The following is a 12,824-nucleotide window of genomic DNA, read 5'->3' on the forward strand; positions in this document are numbered from 1 at the left end:
TCAAATTTAATATAAATGCACATAGTTATTAGAAATAGAAAAAAATGATAGTGCCATTTTTGTTTGATCGAATTTGTCGACCCCTTGGTCACCAAGGGGCAGAACAGTTTTCAGAAAAGTTGAAATTTTAGCAATTCTTGATGTATTATTCGAGCTATATCTCTAAAACTCGTTATGTAAAGTACTACAAGTAGCACTTTTCTGTAAAGAGGAATGATAGGGCTTTCATTTGAAGTGATCAGAATTTAGGACGCCATCTTGAATTTGGCCGCCATCTTGGATTATATCAGAAAAATGCAATTTTGACCGTGTTCGCAACTACCGATTTTCGCTCTGAGACCAGCATTGGAAAGCTGAGAAAAAATGCTATAAGATGCAAGAAAAAATCAGTGAGCATCAGTGTTAACCCATCAATTGAAGCTATTTTCCATACTGAGTTTCAAAATATTCATCGTACATCGCGCGATCAAGGTAGTAACCTGTCTACTGAGACCGAGTGGATGCACATGTTATGTCCATATTTGTCCATATATCATAATCGATTGATGCTATAACTAGTACGCAACTACTGTTTTTATTTTAAGTTTAGTGAGAATAATGAGTACAACACAAGCATGTGTGATACTAACAAAGCGATAGGTTTTTTTTATTACTGAGCAGTTCCACAAAAAATGTCCTAGTTTAAATATTTTATTTAAATTGTCATTTTTAATTTGGCAGAAACTCTGCATAGACGTTTCTATAGGCAAAAGATGCCATTCTGTGCTAATGGTTTAATATTTTGCAACAAGACTCATTTTTGAGAAGCTATCGAAAAATGCTATTTTGGGAAGGTATTTATGATTTCAAATATTTTCAGGGCCAAAACGGTTTGATTGATCGGTATGACGTCTTCTATAAAGTTGTAGTTAATATTTTTGTCCCTCCGAAAAAATATACCTTTATAATGTTTTTTTTATTGGAAAAAAGGTAAGAGAAAAATGTAAATGTATCGTCAGGTTTTAGCTATTATCGCCCGGGGGGGCAATGAAGACATAGAGAACTAATCTTTTGCAGGAAGATAATCTGCATTATAAAAAACCATCATGCAAAAATTCAACGCTCTAGTACATCATTGACCCTACGGGCGATAATTGGTGAAATCTGACGATAATAGAGCCGATATCTATCTAAAAAGCTCATTTTTTTTAAATCTATTTTTTTTATAAGAACTACAAAAAATTACTGAAACAATGCAACCAAAAAAAAAAGTTATAGAGTGTACATTTTTTTCGAAAAGACAAAAGTATTATCTACAACCGCAGACAGACGTCCAAGCTGAGTTCCAAACTTGTGTAAAGTTTTTTGTAGTAGCAATCCGTAACCAGATAGCGCTACCAGTACCAGTACCGTACACCAGCAAAAAAAAAAATTATTGTAGCGATAAGGTCACCAGGCGGCGCTAGTGTACAAGTGATTTATAACGCAATTTACTTTGAAAATTTACACGGAAATTTTGATCAATGTTGTTCTTGCTTGGACGTCTGTCTGTGCTACAACTTTATCGAAGATGTCATACCGATCAAACAAACCGTTATGGCCCTAAAAATATTTGTAATCATAAATACCTTCCCAAAATAGCATTTTCAGTAGCTTCTCAAAAATGAGTCGTGCTCCAAAAAATTAAACCAACACGCTCATTATTTGTTACTCTAAAGTGAGTTAGATATGACCCATTTTTGAAAAAAGTGGAGGTACCCTAATTTGAGTACTTTTACGGTTACTCACTTCTGAGTAAGGGCGTCATACGTCAAAAACTGATTAGAATCTACTCTGTTTATGCAAACCAGGAATTAACGAAAATGAGTACAAGTTACCCAGTTTGCCTAAATTTGGAAATTTGATGATTTCTTGTTTTTGTAAATCTGACTCAATAAATAAAATAAACTCAGAACAATCAAAATCATAGATTTATTTTTCATCGAAACATTATAAAAGTTTTAAATCATTCACGTGTCTTTATATAATGCGGCAACCAACCGGTTCACAGTTGCCCGTGAGCTGTGGCTCATGTTTTTGTACAGTACGCACACCAGAAAATCCGTCATCATCCGTCACCAAACACTGCGAAGGATTTAAATTGTATAGATTGCATGCATTGGGCACTGTACATCGATACAAATGTTTCCGTTCATTATCACGAATAAAAGCCCGACTTAAAACGGCATCGCAGGACACACAACATGCGGTTGTTCATTTTGAAGAGATGTTTTTTATGTTTTCAAATCCTCTGCAGTAATGATTGAGCTGAAATTGTTATGGAATATTGTTACATGTTGTTTGTAATGTAATTGATTAGGAAATTATTGATTTGATGAAAGATCAAATACTTACTGCTAGCAAACGAATGAAAAGCGTCACCAATTGTTCTTCGGAAACAGATAATATCGCTGTTGAAAACTTTTGACATATACAGTAACTGTTCGCTAACTGGGTGCTGTTTAACTGTGCTGCTTTTTAACTGGGCGTTCGCTAACTGGGCTATAGCCCAGTTAAAAAGCAGATGAACGTCAAAAATCAGCGTTTGGCATATTGCTGTCAAAACGAGATAGGGGCACATGAATAGTGAATTGAGATAGATTTTTTCAGTTCAATGGATTTTGGTTGTCATCACACATGCGATCCACTAGATGTTTATCTATTCGTTTCCAGGTCAAATAAATGTTTTATGAAAAGAATATGTTTCCAGGCAACGGTAAGTGCATATAAAGCACACGCAAGGCTAATAATTTATTTTTTCTCATTTTCTGTTCATCAGTCAGGATTCTTAGTGTATTGATTTGAAACATTTTCAAATTTTCGCTGAAAGTTTTGCCTAGCGCCATTACATCGAAGTCCCCCTCGATATTTGACGACATTTGAAATGTCAGCCCAGTTAGCGAGCGACATTCGTTAACTGGGCTAGGCCCTCAGCCCAGTTAGCGAACGAACAGTGTACATATACTCAGGGGTGAGTAAACATCATGGATAATAACTCAAAACTGAGTAAACATGGTAATTATGAAAATTCGGGTAAATGTTACTCAATTATCCAGTACCCGATAACTCACTTTTTGACATTTTGCATAAGAATACCAAACTGAGTAGATCCTAATCAAATTAGAGTTGAAATAAAGCAGCGTGTAAATAACTCATTGTCTGAGTATTTTTTACTTAATTCGCTATATGAACTATTTTCGGGGCTATAATTTTTTGTTTTTTGCATGAGAAAAAGAAGAAAAGATATATATATATATATATATATATATATATATATATATATATATATATATATATATATATATATATATATATATATATATATATATATATATATATATATATATATATATATATATATATATATATATATATATATATATATATATATATATATATATATATATATATATATATATATATATATATATATATATATATATATATATATATATATATATATATATATATATATATAGAAACGTCTATGCAAAGTTTCAGTCAAATTTAAAATGACAATTTAAATGAAATATTAAAACTGGGACATTTTTTGTGGAGCTGCTCAGTAATAAAAAACCTATCGCTTTGTTAGTATCACACATGCCAGTGTTGTTGTACTCATTATTCTCACTAAACTTTAAAAAACAGTAGTGGCGTACTAGTTGTAACATCAATCGATTATGATATATGGACATATATGAACATAACATGTGCATCCACTTGGTCTCAGTAGACAAGTTACTACGTTGATCGCGCAATGTACGATGAATATTTTGAAACTCAGCTTGGAAAATAGCTTCAATTGATGGGTTAACACTGATGCTCACCAAATTTTTTTCTTGCATCTTATAGCATTCTCAGCTTTCCAATGCTGGTCTCAGATCGAAAATCGGTAGTTGCAAACACGGCCGAAATTTCATTTTTCTGATATAATCCAAGATGGCGGCCAAATTCAAGATGGCGTCCTAAATTCTGATCACTTCAAATGAAAGCCCTATCATTCCTCTTTACAGAAAAGTGCTATTTGTAGTACTTTACATAACGAATTTTAGAGATATAGCTCGAATAATACATCAAGAATTGCTAAAATTTCAACTTTTCTGAAAACTGTTTCGTTCTTTGGTGACCAAGGGGTCAACAAATTCGATCAAACAAAAATGGCATTATCATTTTTTCTCTATTTCTAATAACTATGAGCATTTATATCAAATTTGAAAGACCTTGTGCACCTAGTGGCCTAGTTTCAGCGAGAATTGCTCAGTAGTTGAAATTTATTCAAAAGAAATCACTTTTGAGTTGCAATGCATATCACTGGAATTTGCACCACTGCATAGTGGTTTAAAAGTCTATTTCGACGCGCTTTATTGATAAGGGGCCATCCACATACCACGTGGACAGCTTTGGGGGGGGGGGGCTTTGGCTAATGTCCACGGTCCGTACAATTTTTTTAGAATTTATACGGGCAGTTGTCCACGGAGGGGGAGGGGGGGGTCAAAATCGTTAAAAATCTGTCCACGTGATATGTGGATGGCCCCTAACTCCACGTACGTTGGATATAATAACGTCTTCAGCAAAATTGATCGTATGACCTCCTGCATTTTTTGGTGCTTTGAGATTTGTGATTAATCTCCTAAAAAGGGAGATGCAAAATCAATTTTTTTGTTTCATCGGGTTACAGGGTTGATGTCTTTGGTAAAGTTATAGCGCAGACAGACGTCCAAGCTAGAACAACATTGATCAAAATTTCGGTGTAAATTTTCAAAGTAAATTGCGTTATAAATCACTTGTTCACTAGCGCCGCCTGGTGACCTTATCGCTACAATACATTCATTTTCGCTGGTGCACGAGGCTGGCGGTACTGGTAGCGCTATCTGGTTACGGATTGCTACTACAAAAAACTTTACACAAGTTTGGAACTCAGCTTGACGTCTGCCTGCGGTTATAGGTAAAACCAATACGACCAATTTTGTCGAAGACACGAAATTCGTATCTCTTACTCAAATTAACTTAGAGAGTTTTTATTAAAAAAAGACATATCAAAACACATTTTTCAGTGAAATATATTTTTTTCTATTTTCTAGGCCTTCACTATGTTCTTCAAAGTTGTTAATAGCATCAATATACACAATTGCCTGGAAGATACTATATTCTTATTGTTTGAAATAATATGAGTTATGGACTATTTTTTAATTTTTTATTCAAATCTCTGTATCATTCTTAGGGGCACATAGGTGCAGATTCAGTAATCAGTATATGAAAGTAGAACAATAGAGCTTTCAAACGCAGGTGGTTTCGTTAGTCCACGACTTTCTGCTGATAAGTTATGTTCATAACAAAAGAAACTCGTTTTTCTCTCTTCATTGATTTAACCAGGTAAAAAACTAATATTATAAACTAAGATACCACGTAATATGTTCGTATCTATGGTAACCATCCCACCAAGCCTGGTTTAAGTGTTTCAGAACATGGAAATTGCGTAAGGTAAAGCAGCTCAAATCAAATTGATCACGAATTGCTGCTAGTGACAATTATCAAACTTGCGCAGAAGGTTGGTCCCATGAACCGCTATATATACCCAATAGTCTCGTATCCTGTTTTTTGCATGCTTCCAAATAAATGGACTAGGGCGTTATACCTTGTTGTTTTTGGTTCACCTCGAAGGTTCCCATTCAAAAACAATGAAAGTGCTATTCTAACACTAAGTTGATAACTGTAAACAAGCAAAGTTGCCGTGAACCTCTAGCATGTTCTGAGCCTCTTCGGAAACACTAATCTACTGTTGTGCAACTGTGCATCTGCTGGTAAGTTTGTACCCGCGATATTATCTACCAGCAAGTGTCAACAATTTATTGATGCATAGGTTGGCCGTAATCAACCACTTCAACGTTTCAATCAGCCAGTTTTTAGAAGAGGCTCAGGAAGTAACGGACAAGGAGGATCGTAAAGCTATTAGATAAACTGCCTGCTTGCTTCATCAGACCCCGTAGTAAGGCGTCGTACACAAATTACGTAACGCATGAAGGAGAGGAGGGGGCTTGAGTCTGCGTTAATTGTTGTTAAATAGGGGGGGGGGGGGGGGGGTTGTTACCCAGCCAACAATTTGGTTCGTATATTTCAGCTGTTGTTGAGATATAAGCACCCTTGTACAATCTGATAAAGTTATATATAATGTTCTATATGAGCTTATAAATACCAAAGTGGAGGCAATATGCGTACCAAAATGGTTCGCGCAGTTAAAGATATACAACTTTTTGTTCCATTTTTTACAATTCTATAAAAATTACCTATTGCATAAAATCTGAGGTATGAACAACTCTCTTTGCTACTTAGTACGATTTTCTATTGCTATAATTCAAGCATACATACAATTCCGTTTCACCCGTATTATGATTCTACCACGATGCTCTACGAACTTAAACGCAGCAGTGTGCAACCTGAACTGCGAATAAATTTTGCATTATATACAACCTAAATTTTCCAAATAATAAAAAAAAACATGAAAATGAGTTTTATATTTATATTTTTTTTTAAAGAGAAGTATGCGTACCATTACATTCTTTGGTATGTTATTGATTATTGAGTTTGGATGCGGCATTTTTCTTTATTATATTTTGCAAGGCTGTGTTCAGCCTCGAACCCCCAAACGTTCCGATCACTGCCCTTATTCCCTATCCTCAGAGTCATTTTACGATGCTGCATGTCAACGAATTTTATCTAGTACTGTTGAATGCCTCAAATCGTATGAACCTGTAAATCGTAAATAATGTCACTTATTGTCTTCAATATTGACCCAAATCTATTTATAGACTCTGATGTCAATGTGTAACTCAATCTTGCCTCATATACGAAGGAATAATAACATGCGATCTGCATTGACCTTCTTTTTAACTGTTAGGCGATTCAAGCAAATGCAATCAACGAAGATTAAAAATCTATCAAGGCGTTGCCCATGTTTATGTGAAACCCGACTGTATGTGCCATTTTTCTGGGTGATTTTTCTTTTAGTCAAAACTGCGCTCATGATTTATACCCAATTCTTCAAATCTTTTAGGAACTAGATTTTAAAAACCAGAGTTGCTGAAAGGGACATTTTAATTTAAATTAAATTTGACATAAAAATGGTATCATTCTATGCTATTCAACGATTTCGTGTTTCAAAATAGACGATTTAAACTGTCACGAGATAGTACATTGTATAAAATTGATTATGCAATCCTCTTACAACTGTTATAGGAGTTTTCAAGGAATATGAATATCAACGTGGATCACATAAATTAGAAATCCTACAATTTTGCACTGCAATTAAGTTTAGCACTGTAGGCAACTCTACTGCGATGAAACCTGATTTTTTGTGTACATTTATACGAGGAACAATATGCAGTCATAAATCACGGACTGTACGACCCATATATGACGAAAGATAACTTGAACTGGTTATAACATAAACTTTATACAATTTCGATTGAAACTGGATGTTGTACTTTCATATGTTGATTACCGAATCTGTATCTATCTGCCCCTAAGAAAGATACAGAGATTTGAATTATGGCAAAAAAAAAAATATAGTCCATAACTTATAGTTTTTCAAACAATACGAATATAGTATCTTCCAGGCAATTGTGTATATTGATGCTACTAACAACTTTGTAGAACATAGTGAAGGCCTAGAAAAAAGAAAAAAATATGTTGAAAAATGTGTTTTGACAGGACTTTTTTTGATAAAAACTCTCTAAGTCAATTTGAGTAAGATATACTAATTTCATGCCTTCTGCAAAATTGGTCGTACTGATTTTACCTATAAGTTTACCAAAGACATCGACCGTGTATCTCGAAGAAGCAAAAAAATAAAATTTGCATCTCCCTTTTTGGGAGATTTATCACAAATCTCATAGCACCAAAAGATGCAGGGGGTCATACCGATCAGTTTTGCTGAAGACGTCATAATTTCATATCCAACGTACGAGGAGTTATCAATTGAGCCCTTCAAAATAGACTTTTAAACCACTGTGCACTGCACACTGGGAAAAAAATTAGTGGAAATGTGGATACCGGTTATTCCACTAAATAATCGTCGCTGGAGTGGCAACCTGAAACATAGCATTTCTTATGTAAAATTGGTCAATAAATCGATTGGTGATGGTTTCATTTTATGCAGGACACGAAAAATGGTCTATTTTGTCCCTTTTCCCCTATTTTTGCGTATATTTGGATATATAGACCTTTTCTCGTGGCCTGCACAGGATGAAACTATCACCAATCAATTTTTTTGATCCATTGAGCGAACCAGGCAAACACGCCACAAAGGTAAGCGTTTTTTCTAAATTATGTCAAACCTATTCTACAGCGTAAGTATGGAATAATTGCGATCGTATTTAGAATAATAAAGAATTTGTTTCCAGATCATGGAATCGGACCGACAGACGACAGCGGCAATAAATTGTTATTAAAACACAAAATCGCCACCATTTTTTAATTAGTTGGATACATCATAGTTTTGTGTGGATCAAACGGATGCATATATTCGCCGGCCGATCCTGAAATAAAGATACTCTACAACTTTGAACTTCAATCATACAATTTTAGTTACAAATTTAAAAAAAATAATAATAACGATAGCATACAATAAGACCTGAAGTTTAAACAAATCCATGTTTTCAGAAAACCCTTTTATTTATGATCAATCCGTTGAACCACATACATAAGACATACGTAATACTGGCGTTTTTTTTTCTGGTACACGTTGCCCCATAGTACTCCGTACCAGGGATACCGAATGTGCAGATTTGTCTGCAAAAGGCAGATTTTTGGAGTCCGTGTGCGGATATTCATTAATTCGCAGATATTTGCAGTTTTTCCACGGTTTCTGCAGATTTTTGTCAGAGTCTCCTTATATTTGCGCAGATTTTCTTAAAATGTGTCCAGATTTGTACAGACTGTTACCTGTGCGAGCGAAATTTTTTCGGATCACGGATAGATTATTTTCAGATTTCGAGACATTTTTCCGGTTTTTCGAGCAGTTGCAGACATTTTTCAAAAACACCTGGCATCTCTGCTCCGTACCTCGTCCTGTTAAACTGCTCGATAAATAATGAACAAAATGAATTTTCTTTTTCTCGGCTTTATCGAGCCCCAAAGAAAATCCCATGGGGAACTGTCGAAAAGTTCTTCACAAATCAATGCAGCATTAAAGAACGAGACAAATGCAGGTACAACGCCTTCATAAATTACTCAAACAGTGGTTTTATTCAGAGTATGGTACCATTCGAGTAGTTCATTTTGTACCAACTTGTTTGGATGATTTCTTCCTGAGTGTTACGTATGTCTTATGTATGTGGTTCGCCCATGTACCAACTGGCATTGTAGCGATCTAGAGCGATTTTTATTCTTCATTCCAGATAAACATTTCAAAAGGTCCTATCTGCTTTCATCATTTTTCCGGAGCATCTTTTCATTTTGGTAATAGTTGAGTTTTAGTAACTCTCCCAAGTGTGGTTTTCGTTCAGGAGGCTAGAGTGATCCCTCTTCTATCAACTTGTTCAAATAACGTGTCATAAAAGGTGTTAAATAAGTTGTTGTGATTGAATGAAAGTGATCGATCAAAGCAGATAGGACCTTTTGAAATGTTTCTCTAGCATTTAAAAATCGAAAGACCATAAAACTTTTTATTAACTAGTTTTAATCTCATGCTGATACGTGTAGCAACATATTGTTCGACCCTTTCTTGAGACTCTTCGGAAATTGCTTTTTAAAGTTTGAAATTGACTTTTTTAACATTTTCAACATCTTCAAACACGGATATCTTTCCATTTTACCCACCATTGTGAATCCATGCGTTCATGCGATTCGATAAATCGAACCATTACTGGTTTGATCCAAATCATGCCAATAACAACTGTACTGCCGTAATCTCGCAGACTGACGTAAGCGCCATTTTTTCAAATATGGGGTTCTTATGCCAATTTGTTCGTTATTCGAAGACCCATCTTTTGGTATCTTTCTTTTAGCTGCAACTTATTCGTACGTTGCATAAAATCAAGAAAACAAAATGACGTATGCACCATTTCATTACAAAAGTGACAAGTTACCCGTTCGTTTTTGGGCCGTATGGAAAAACTGACGTCATAACGTTATATCACGGCAGTGTAGCAGTCCGGTCCATTCAAATTAAATTTCTTCTCGTCAGAAAACATGACATTACGCCTTCTACTCCATGTATTTCCTTGCGAACTTGAGCCGATTCTGCTTATGTATGGGGGTGAGTTACGGTTTCCCTTAAAGCATTAAAGCGAAATTCAACTTTGAATTTTTATTCACCTAGTAGATTGAACGGTGTTGAGTCGAAATGTACTGTAAACCACTTAAAAAAAGCCACGATAGTTGTACAAAAGCAAATATTTCACATGCCTAGGCTAAACGGTTTTTTTCTGGACGAAGCGTCACAACGAATATGTGAGAGTTTACATCCTACTGTATTCAACAGATAGGAAAGGGACGACGAGTGGATGCAGTTTATACTGATACTAAGGCGGCATTTGACAAGGTGGACCATTCTATATTGCTAGCTAAACTGAGCAAAATCGGATGCTCTTCTGACTTCGTTGAATGGCTACAGTCGTATCTATGTGAGAGAAAGTTGGCTGTAAAAATAGATGGATCATCTTTACGCTGGTTCACTAATAGTTCGGGTATGCCCCAAGGTAGTAACTTGGGTCCTCTTCCGGTTTCGCTATTCATAAACGACGCAATTGCATACCTTGGAGATGGTTGTCTTGTTCATGCCGACGATCTGAAGCTGTACATCACTGTCGACAGCATTGAAAATTGCCACAGGCTTGAAGCTTGGCTCGATAAATTTTCAAAATGGTGCAAAGCCAACGAGATGAAAATTTGTATATCCAAGTGTTTTGTTATTAGTTTCCATCGCCAGAAAAATTTTGTGCCATTTCATTACGACACCAACGGAGAACGGTTGAACAGGATGCAAAAATTTCGGGACCTTGGCGTTACTTTAGACAGTTCCCTTACGTTTAAGAACCACCATAAGGACATCATCGACAAAGCCTGCCGTCTACTTGGCTTCGTAATTGAAGTTTCTAGGGACTTTAAGGATCCACACACACAGAAATCCTTATACGTCAGCCTCGTGCGGCCTATACTAGAAACTGCTTCGGTAATTCGGGACCCTTACCACGACTCTTCTGATGCTCGGATTGAATATGTCAAAAAAAGGTTCATAAGATTTGCTCTACACAACTTACAATGTAACGATCCGCAAAACCTGCCACCAAAGAAGAAAACGTGCTAAGGCATCGTTCATTGCTAAGATTAAAACCGGAGACACTGATACGCCAAATCTTCTCGAACAAATACAGTCAGGTTTTTTTTACGCGGGGGATACGTACCTCGTTAAAGAAACCGCGTAAAAAAAACCGCGCTAATTCAAAAATCCGCGTAAAAAAAACCGCATTTATTCAAAAATCCGCGTAAAAAAAAAACACGTTTTTTTTTAAATCCGCGTAAACCTGGACTAGTTTACTTAGGGCTTTAGAAAAAACCCGAGACGCTCTAGAACCAGTATTTAAAATTGTCCTCTTTGACGGTCTTTGACGGTCATTCCGGATCTTTCGGTGGGCGGAGAGTATTTTTTGGACTAAGTCTTTTACTAGATAAACACTTAAACATTTCTGGTTCCAACCCACATTAATTCGGAAATTCGTGAAAATTTTTTTGAATTAGTGCGGTATCGCGTAAAAAAACCGCGCTAATTCAAAAATCCGCGTAAAAAAAAACCGCGTTAATTAAAAAATCCGCGTTAATTCGAAAATCCGCGTAAAAAAAACCTCTTAAAAAAAACGCGTATAAAAAACCGCGTAAAAAAAACCCTGACTGTATGCCTAAAAATTCCAGGATACTCCCTCCGCAGAGCCTTATTTCTAAGATTACCATTAAGTCGACAAGACGAACCGATTCGATCGATGATGGACGTTTTCAACAATGTATCACATTATTTTGATTTTAATTTGACTTTTAACGAGTTTAAAACTAACCTATCGCAATTTATGTTAAAATAATTGTTTTTACAATTATATTTATATTTATTAAGACAATATGTCGGATGGAATAAAGACAAATAATAATAATAATAATAAACGAATGTCTAGGACGAAAACGCTGCTCAAATGTTTATAAACTGCATACTGCAAATGTTTGTAAACTGTATACAGGTGAACGGATTGCCGCAACGCTCAGGTTGATTTATCAAGCAATAAATTCAGGTTTAAAAAAACAAGCGTTTGTATCATATCGGTTTGTGTCATATCCTTTGAACACGATAGAACACGTTCTGTCACAGTGACGGCCCTCTAATTGGTCGATTTTATACCAGGCACTGTTGAATTTTAATATTAGTGGGTACGGCTAGCCGTGCTGCAAAAACTATCATTATGGGTATTCATGTCGAGCTCGTAAACAAATACCCAGCCGTAAAAATACTCACCTCCATTGACGAGTAATGGAAGATACACAGTTTACGGCTGGGTATTCGTATACGAGCTCGATGTGAAGGACCCTATTATTTTTCGCTTTCACTATTTGTTTCTGCTTACGAAGTGGGTAAACTAGCGATTTTTTTTTATATATAGGGGGGAATGTTTGTAATGATTTATTTATGTACTAAAATCTATTCAGAATTAATATTGTGTGTTCTGCCACAAAGTGAGCTAATCGTTGCAATTGAGGATTGCAACGATTTTTGTCGGAATTTGTTGATAATTTGGCTTGACATATTTTCCAATGTTTCTACATTA

This window comes from Wyeomyia smithii, chromosome 2 (assembly GCF_029784165.1).
Source record: "Wyeomyia smithii strain HCP4-BCI-WySm-NY-G18 chromosome 2, ASM2978416v1, whole genome shotgun sequence".
Taxonomy (NCBI): Eukaryota; Metazoa; Arthropoda; class Insecta; order Diptera; family Culicidae; genus Wyeomyia; species Wyeomyia smithii.